Source organism: Phoxinus phoxinus (assembly GCF_949152265.1).
Source record: "Phoxinus phoxinus genome assembly, chromosome: 5".
NCBI lineage: Eukaryota > Metazoa > Chordata > Actinopteri > Cypriniformes > Leuciscidae > Phoxinus > Phoxinus phoxinus.
Genome location: NC_136880.1, coordinates 22,512,873 through 22,522,565, shown reverse-complemented (window position 1 = coordinate 22,522,565; position 9,693 = coordinate 22,512,873).

Genomic DNA, 9,693 nt, shown 5'->3' with positions numbered 1-9,693 from the left:
CCCAGAATATGCCTCTCCATGCAGCTTTGTGTGCCGACGAAGCATACTGGAGGTGTCATTACTTTATTATTTCACAAGTTCTCAAAAAAACAAGCATGTGGAAGTATAGATAATTTCATTCTTAAATGAAATCAAGCATTACAACATTTTCTGATGTGTTATTAACGAAATATGGTACCCAGAACATGCACCTTTATTTGCCGACAAAGCATACTGGAGGTGTCATTACTTTAGTATTTCTCAAGTTCTTAAAAAACAAGCACGTGGAAGTATAGATAATTTCATTCTTAAATGAAATCAAGCATTACAACATTTTCTGATGTGTTATTATTGAAATATGGTACCCAGAATATGCCTCTCCATGCAGCTTTGTGTGCCGACGATGCATACTGGAGGTGTCATTACTTTAATATTTCACAAGTTCTCAAAAAAACAAGCATGTGGAGGTATAGATCATTTCATTCTTAAACGAAATCAAGCATTACAACACTTTCTGATGTGTTATTAACGAAATATGGTACCCAGAATATGCCTCTCCATGCAGCTTTGTGTGCCGACAAAGCAGACTGGAGGTGTCATTACTTTAGTATTTCACAAGTTCTCAAAAAAACAAGCATGTGGAGGTATAGATAATTTCATTCTTAAATGAAATCAAGCATTACAACACTTTCTGATGTGTTATTATTGAAATATGGTACCCAGAATATGCCTCTCCATGCAGCTTTGTGTGCCGACGAAGCATACTGGAGGTGTCATTACTTTATTATATCACAAGTTCTCAAAAAAACAAGCATGTGGAAGTATAGATAATTTCATTCTTAAATGAAATCAAGCATTACAACATTTTCTGATGTGTTATTATTGAAATATGGTACCCAGAATATGCCTCTCCATGCAGCTTTGTGTGCCGACGATGCATACTGGAGGTGTCATTACTTTAATATTTCACAAGTTCTCAAAAAAACAAGCATGTGGAGGTATAGATCATTTCATTCTTAAACGAAATCTTGCATTACAACATTTTCTGATGTGTTATTAACGAAATATGGTACCCAGAACATGCACCTTTATTTGCCGACAAAGCATACTGGAGGTGTCATTACTTTAGTATTTCTCAAGTTCTTAAAAAAACAAGCATGTGGAGGTATAGATAATTTCATTCTTAAACGAAATCTTGCATTACAACATTTTCTGATGTGTTATTAACGAAATATGGTACCCAGAACATGCACCTTTATTTGCCGACAAAGCATACTGGAGGTGTCATTACTTTAGTATTTCTCAAGTTCTCAAAAAAACAAGCATGTGGAAGTATAGATAATTTCATTCTTAAATGAAATCAAGCATTACAACATTTTCTGATGTGTTATTATTGAAATATGGTACCCAGAATATGCCTCTGAATATGAATATTACACCTCCAGAATATGCAAATAAAGGTGCATGTTCTGGGTACCATATTTCAATAATAACACATCAGAAAATGTTGTAATGCTTGATTTCGTTTAAGAATGAAATGATCTATTCCTCTACGTGCTTGTTTTTTTGAGAACTTGAGAAATACTAAAGTAATGACACCTCCAGTATGCATCGTCGGCACACAAAGCTGCATGGAGAGGCATATTCTGGGTACCATATTTCAATAATAACACATCAGAAAATGTTGTAATGCTTGATTTCATTTAAGAATGAAATTATCTATACTTCCACATGCTTGTTTTTTTGAGAACTTGAGAAATACTAAAGTAATGACACCTCCAGTATGCTTTGTCGGCAAATAAAGGTGCATATTCTGGGAACCATATTTCGTTAATAACACATCAGAAAATGTTGCAATGCAAGATTTCGTTTAACAATGAAATTATCTATACCTCTATGTGCTTGTTTTTTTGAGAACTTGTGAAATATTAAAGTAATGACACCTCCAGTATGCTTTGTCGGCAAATAAAGTTGCATATTCTGTGTACCATATTTCGTTAATAACACATCAGAAAATGTTGTAATGCTTGATTTCATTTAAGAATGAAATTATCTATACCTCCACATGCTTGTTTTTTTGAGAACTTGAGAAATACTAAAGTAATGACACCTCCAGTCTGCTTTGTCGGCAAATAAAGGTGCATGTTCTGGGTACCATATTTCGTTAATAACACATCAGAAAATGTTGTAATGCAAGATTTCGTTTAAGAATGAAATGATCTATGCCTCCACATGCTTGTTTTTTTGAGAACTTGTGAAATATTAAAGTAATGACACCTCCAGTATGCATCGTCGGCACACAAAGCTGCATGGAGAGGCATATTCTGGGTACCATATTTCAATAATAACACATCAGAAAATGTTGTAATGCTTGATTTCATTTAAGAATGAAATTATCTATACTTCCACATGCTTGTTTTTTTGAGAACTTGAGAAATACTAAAGTAATGACACCTCCAGTCTGCTTCGTCGGCACACAAAGCTGCATGGAGAGGCATATTCTGGGTACCATATTTCAATAATAACACATCAGAAAATGTTGTAATGCTTGATTTCGTTTAAGAATGAAATTATCTATACTTCCACATGCTTGTTTTTTTGAGAACTTGTGAAATACTAAAGTAATGACACCTCCAGTATGCTTCGTCGGCACACAAAGCTGCATGGAGAGGCATATTCTGGGTACCATATTTCGTTAATAACACATCAGAAAATGTTGTAATGCTTGATTACGTTTAAGAATGAAATTATCTATACTTCCACGTGCTTGTTTTTTTGAGAACTTGAGAAATACTAAAGTAATGACACCTCCAGTATGCATCGTCGGCACACAAAGCTGCATGGAGAGGCATATTCTGGGTACCATATTTCAATAATAACACATCAGAAAATGTTGTAATGCTTGATTTCATTTAAGAATTAAATTATCTATACTTCCACATGCTTGTTTTTTTGAGAACTTGAGAAATACTAAAGTAATGACACCTCCAGTATGCTTTGTCGGCAAATAAAGGTGCATATTCTGGGTACCATATTTCGTTAATAACACATCAGAAAATGTTGTAATGCAAGATTTCGTTTAAGAATGAAATGATCTATACCTCTATGTGCTTGTTTTTTTGAGAACTTGTGAAATATTAAAGTAATGACACCTCCAGTATGCATCGTCGGCACACAAAGCTGCATGGAGAGGCATATTCTGGGTACCATATTTCGTTAATAACACATCAGAAAGTGTTGTAATGCTTGATTTCAGTTACTAATGAAATTATCTATACCTCCACATGCTTGTTTTTTTGAGAACTTGTGAAATACTAAAGTAATGACACCTCCAGTCTGCTTTGTCGGCACACAAAGCTGCATGGAGAGGCATATTCTGGGTACCATATTTCGTTAATAACACATCAGAAAGTGTTGTAATGCTTGATTTCAGTTAATAATGAAATTATCTATACTTCCACATGCTTGTTTTTTTAAAAACTTGTGAAATACTAAAGTAATGACACCTCCAGTCTGCTTTGTCGGCACACAAAGCTGCATGGAGAGGCATATTCTGGGTACCATATTTCGTTAATAACACATCAGAAAGTGTTGTAATGCTTGATTTCAGTTACTAATGAAATTATCTATACCTCCACATGCTTGTTTTTTGAGAACTTGTGAAATAATAAAGTAATGACACCTCCAGTCTGCTTTGTCGGCAAATAAAGGTGCATATTCTGGGTACCATATTTCGTTAATAACACATCAGAAAATGTTGTAATGCAAGATTTCGTTTAAGAATGAAATGATCTATACCTCTATGTGCTTGTTTTTTTGAGAACTTGTGAAATATTAAAGTAATGACACCTCCAGTATGCATCGTCGGCACACAAAGCTGCATGGAGAGGCATATTCTGGGTACCATATTTCGTTAATAACACATCAGAAAGTGTTGTAAGGCTTGATTTCATTTAAGAATGAAATTATCTATACCTCCACATGCTTGTTTTTTTGAGAACTTGTGAAATACTAAAGTAATGACACCTCCAGTCTGCTTTGTCGGCACACAAAGCTGCATGGAGAGGCATATTCTGGGTACCATATTTCGTTAATAACACATCAGAAAGTGTTGTAATGCTTGATTTCAGTTACTAATGAAATTATCTATACCTCCACATGCTTGTTTTTTTGAGAACTTGTGAAATACTAAAGTAATGACACCTCCAGTCTGCTTTGTCGGCACACAAAGCTGCATGGAGAGGCATATTCTGGGTACCATATTTCGTTAATAACACATCAGAAAATGTTGTAATGCTTGATTTCATTTAAGAATGAAATTATCTATACTTCCACATGCTTGTTTTTTTGAGAACTTGAGAAATACTAAAGTAATGACACCTCCAGTATGCTTTGTCGGCAAATAAAGGTGCATATTCTGGGTACCATATTTCGTTAATAACACATCAGAAAATGTTGTAATGCAAGATTTCGTTTAAGAATGAAATGATCTATACCTCTATGTGCTTGTTTTTTTGAGAACTTGTGAAATATTAAAGTAATGACACCTCCAGTATGCATCGTCGGCACACAAAGCTGCATGGAGAGGCATATTCTGGGTACCATATTTCGTTAATAACACATCAGAAAGTGTTGTAAGGCTTGATTTCATTTAAGAATGAAATTATCTATACCTCCACATGCTTGTTTTTTTGAGAACTTGTGAAATACTAAAGTAATGACACCTCCAGTCTGCTTTGTCGGCACACAAAGCTGCATGGAGAGGCATATTCTGGGTACCATATTTCGTTAATAACACATCAGAAAGTGTTGTAATGCTTGATTTCAGTTACTAATGAAATTATCTATACCTCCACATGCTTGTTTTTTTGAGAACTTGTGAAATACTAAAGTAATGACACCTCCAGTCTGCTTTGTCGGCACACAAAGCTGCATGGAGAGGCATATTCTGGGTACCATATTTCGTTAATAACACATCAGAAAGTGTTGTAATGCTTGATTTCAGTTAATAATGAAATTATCTATACTTCCACATGCTTGTTTTTTTAAAAACTTGTGAAATACTAAAGTAATGACACCTCCAGTCTGCTTTGTCGGCACACAAAGCTGCATGGAGAGGCATATTCTGGGTACCATATTTCGTTAATAACACATCAGAAAGTGTTGTAATGCTTGATTTCAGTTACTAATGAAATTATCTATACCTCCACATGCTTGTTTTTTGAGAACTTGTGAAATAATAAAGTAATGACACCTCCAGTCTGCTTTGTCGGCAAATAAAGGTGCATATTCTGGGAACCATATTTCGTTAATAACACATCAGAAAATGTTGTAATGCAAGATTTGGCTTAAGAATGAAATTATCTATACCTCTATGTGCTTGTTTTTTTGAGAACTTGTGAAATATTAAAGTAATGACACCTCCAGTATGCTTTGTCGGCAAATAAAGTTGCATGTTCTGGGTACCATATTTCGTTAATAACACATCAGAAAATGTTGTAATGCTTGATTTCATTTAATAATGAAATTATCTATACTTCCACATGCTTGTTTTTTTAAGAACTTGAGAAATACTAAATTAATGACACCTCCAGTATGCTTTGTCGGCAAATAAAGTTGCATGTTCTGGGTACCATATTTCGTTAATAACACATCAGAAAATGTTGTAATGCTTGATTTCATTTAAGAATGAAATTATCTATACTTCCACATGCTTGTTTTTTTGAGAACTTGTGAAATACTAAATTAATGACACCTCCAGTATGCTTTGTCGGCACACAAAGCTGCATGGAGAGGCATATTCTGGGTACCATATTTCAATAATAACACATCAGAAAATGTTGTAATGCTTGATTTCGTTTAAGAATGAAATTATCTATACTTCCACATGCTTGTTTTTTTAAGAACTTGAGAAATACTAAAGTAATGATACCTCCAGTATGCTTTGTCGGCAAATAAAGTTGCATGTTCTGGGCACCATATTTTGTTAATAACACATCAGAAAATGTTGTAATGCAAGATTTCGTTTAAGAATGAAATGATCTATACCTCTATGTGCTTGTTTTTTTGAGAACTTGTGAAATACTAAAGTAATGACACCTCCAGTATGCATCGTCGGCACACAAACTTGCATGGAGTGGCATATTCTGGGTACCATATTTCAACAATAATCAAGTATATATGTATATATATATATATATGTGTGTGTGTGTGTGTGTGTGTGTGTGTGTGTGTGTGTGTGTGTGTGTGTGTGTGTGTGTGTGTGTGTGTGTGTATACATACACATCAGAAAATGTTGTAATGCAAGATTTTGTTTAAGAATGAAATTATCTAGACCTCTACGTATATATACGTGTATATATATACGTAGAGGTCTAGATAATTTCATTCTTAAACAAAATCTTGCATTACAACATTTTCTGATGTGTATGTATACACACACACACACACACACATATATATTTATATATATATATATATATATTAGGGATGGGCAACGATTAATCGCATCAAAAATAAAAGTTTGTGTTTAAATAATATTTGTATGTGTACTGTGTATAATTATTTTGTATATATAAATACACACACATGCATACATTTAAGAAAAATGATTATATGTATATATTATGTTATTTATATATAAAATATTTAGATATATATAATATAAATGATGTATAAATATATACATGCGAATAGTTCTTATATATATATATATATATATATATATATATATATATATATATATATATGCATATGTGTGTATTTATATATACAAAATAATTAATTGTACACATATATAATATATTATTTAAACAAACTTTTATTTTGGATTCGATTATTCGTGATTAATCGTTGCCCATCCCTAATATATATATATATATATGTATACACATACACACATATACATATATATATATACATACATATATATATATATAAAAAAAATTATATATATATATAAATATATATGTGTGTGTGTGTGTGTGTGTGTGTGTGTGTGTGTGTGTGTGTGTGTGTGTGTGTGTGTGTGTGTGTGTGTGTGTGTGTGGAAGAAATGGAACTTAAATACAAAATAAGTACTCTGGTTGAATTTACCAGGTAGCTTACACCATTTATAGAGCCAGACAAGATCATATTTTCAGGAATATTTATTTTCACTGTTAAATGAGAAATGCTGCCCGATCCACAGGCTCATAATTCACGTACAACTGTTCCTTTAAGAAATACTGCCAAAAACATCGAGGGGGAGGGGTTAACTACCATCCAACATTTTTAAGGTGGAACGAATAGTTCGACGAATAAGGAGCTGGCGAAAAAGGAGCTGGAGTCAGCCTCGTCGACGGGCAGCACTTTTCACCAAGTTCACCGTATTACTCGCAAAGATTCTCAGGGAAATGGACACAGTTTGTGCTGTTGTTAAAGCCCGACTCCGACATTAAATGTGTTGTTCCAACAAATTAATGATACAAATGACACTCACGAGTCACGAGAAAAACTATATCTCTCTAAAAGTACGCTATCGCGTTGCGCTAAAGGACTCGGATCACCTCCGCTTATGAAGCCGGGATCTAATCCTGTTAACATGAAATAAGCCTGCGCTCGAGCAGGTTTAAGATTGCGCACCTGTTGCTATGACAGCAAGTCCAGGATGAGCGTCGAAGAACCAAACAATCCAAGATCATGCCAAATCGCCAACAATCAAATCCAGCTAAGAGAGTTAGCGACGTACGAAGAACGGACCCCAGATGATGAAACACTTGTGAAACACTTCGAGGCGGCTTCGTTGTAGTACCCCAGAGTGCAGTCTGGACGATGGGGCGGGGCGACACTTTGGGGCGGGGTTACACGTGTCGCTCCGCCCACCCCCAATTTAATTGGCTTATTATACAGCAATCTTATTGGCCCAGATGATTCAAGCCTGAGCATGCGCATTCTTTATGTACTATTTTTGTGAATGATTTGTCCATATTAACGAAATATTAAATGCTAACTCTAATCGTATATTATCGGTTTACCATGGTCATTTTAGTTAAGATCTATTGGCTAATGTTTTATTGTTAAGACACAGAATAGACAAAGTTATTGTTTAAAAACGAACGCTTGGTGACAGCACCTCTGTTTTCATATTTCCATCAGGTCGGTCGGTGGATCATCTCAAACTCGGGATTTTACGCAAATTATGATAAATCGCTGTATTAAAGGAAAGACATCGGACAAACCCGAACGCAAGCAGCTGATTTTAAATGTTATATTTAAAAAAAAATTTATTTAAAGCGCGACCGTTTTTTGTTGATTTTTTTAAACGAGATTTGTTCTCCAATGCTTGCATTTTTTGGCACAAAGTGCAAATCAAATGTTTAATGGCAAACTCATATTTCCTTGTTGTTTACCTGTTAAAAATAGGTTCAAATATTAACACTGGCAAAGGCTACAGCTGCAGCCTAACTATTAAAAAAATCACCGCTGTAAATCTGGGCATTGCCTATAGCCTAACAGCCTACTTCAAATAGTTACTTATTTATACTTAAATTGAGCACATAAAAAATAATATTTGCTATAGAGCGACATATTAATATCTGTTTTAGTATTATTTATTTCCACTTTTCAGCACTGCAGGTTTTTAAATTCCCATTGTACGCAAAAAAACAAAAACAAAAAAACAGGGCTTGTATTATTTGGTAGCCTATTATTGTCTTATTTGTCACTTTCGGAATTGTGTCTTACTGAAATACAGTGAATTATCATTATGTAGTGTAAAACCCCGAGTTTATTTTATTCACCAATCCTAATGGAAAAATTAAACATAAATGAATGATGTAAAATGACGCAGCCCTGCATGACATTCGGAAAACATTACTATCAGCTTAATAGGCGATCTCTCCTTGCAATAGTAATTTAATGCAGTCATGATCATTGCTCACTTAAAGTGCCATTGACTTATCTGCTGGGTAAATTAATAAATATAATTTAGCTAAATCTAAAACATCGTATGATTTATAACAGCAACATATTTCTTTATATCGCCCAGCTCTAAAACGACTCAATATAAAGCTTATATAGGCCTATATTACTTTTTGAAAAACTGCTATAAAACGATGTGAATTGAGCGCTATACAAAATGTTTTGACTTGACTTGACTTCACTTGATAATGATATAGACCTAGGCTATCTTTGCCACGAATGAAGAATTCGTTCCCCAGATTTAGCAGGGCTATATTACACGGCGGTTTGCCTTGAAAGGATTGTTTGTTGTACAGTAACTTCATTTAACTTATTAAGTCGTATTAACTGTAACTCGTAGCCTACTAAGTTAATAAAAACATTATTTAATTGATCGTTACTGAAATCGCCATGCGTAGTAGCCTACGGCCAAACTGCGTAGAAGATCATTCATAAACTCGTACATAAAGGAATGCGCATGCTCATGCCTACTCCAATAAGATTGCTGTATTATAAACCAATGAAATTATTGGTGGGCGGAGCGACACGTGTAGCCCCGCCCCAAAGTGTCGCCCCGCCCCATCGTCCAGACTGCACTCTGGGGTTACTCGCTTCGTTTGGCCATAGTCACGTGACATGGGTGTTTTGAATCACGCTTCGGATCAGTGTTTCGAAACATCTGCGCTTCGGGATCTCGCAAAGCTTCGGAACGACTGTTTCGCGTCAGCCATCCCTACTAACAAGCAAACACACTGCATGTTTCTGTGAATTATA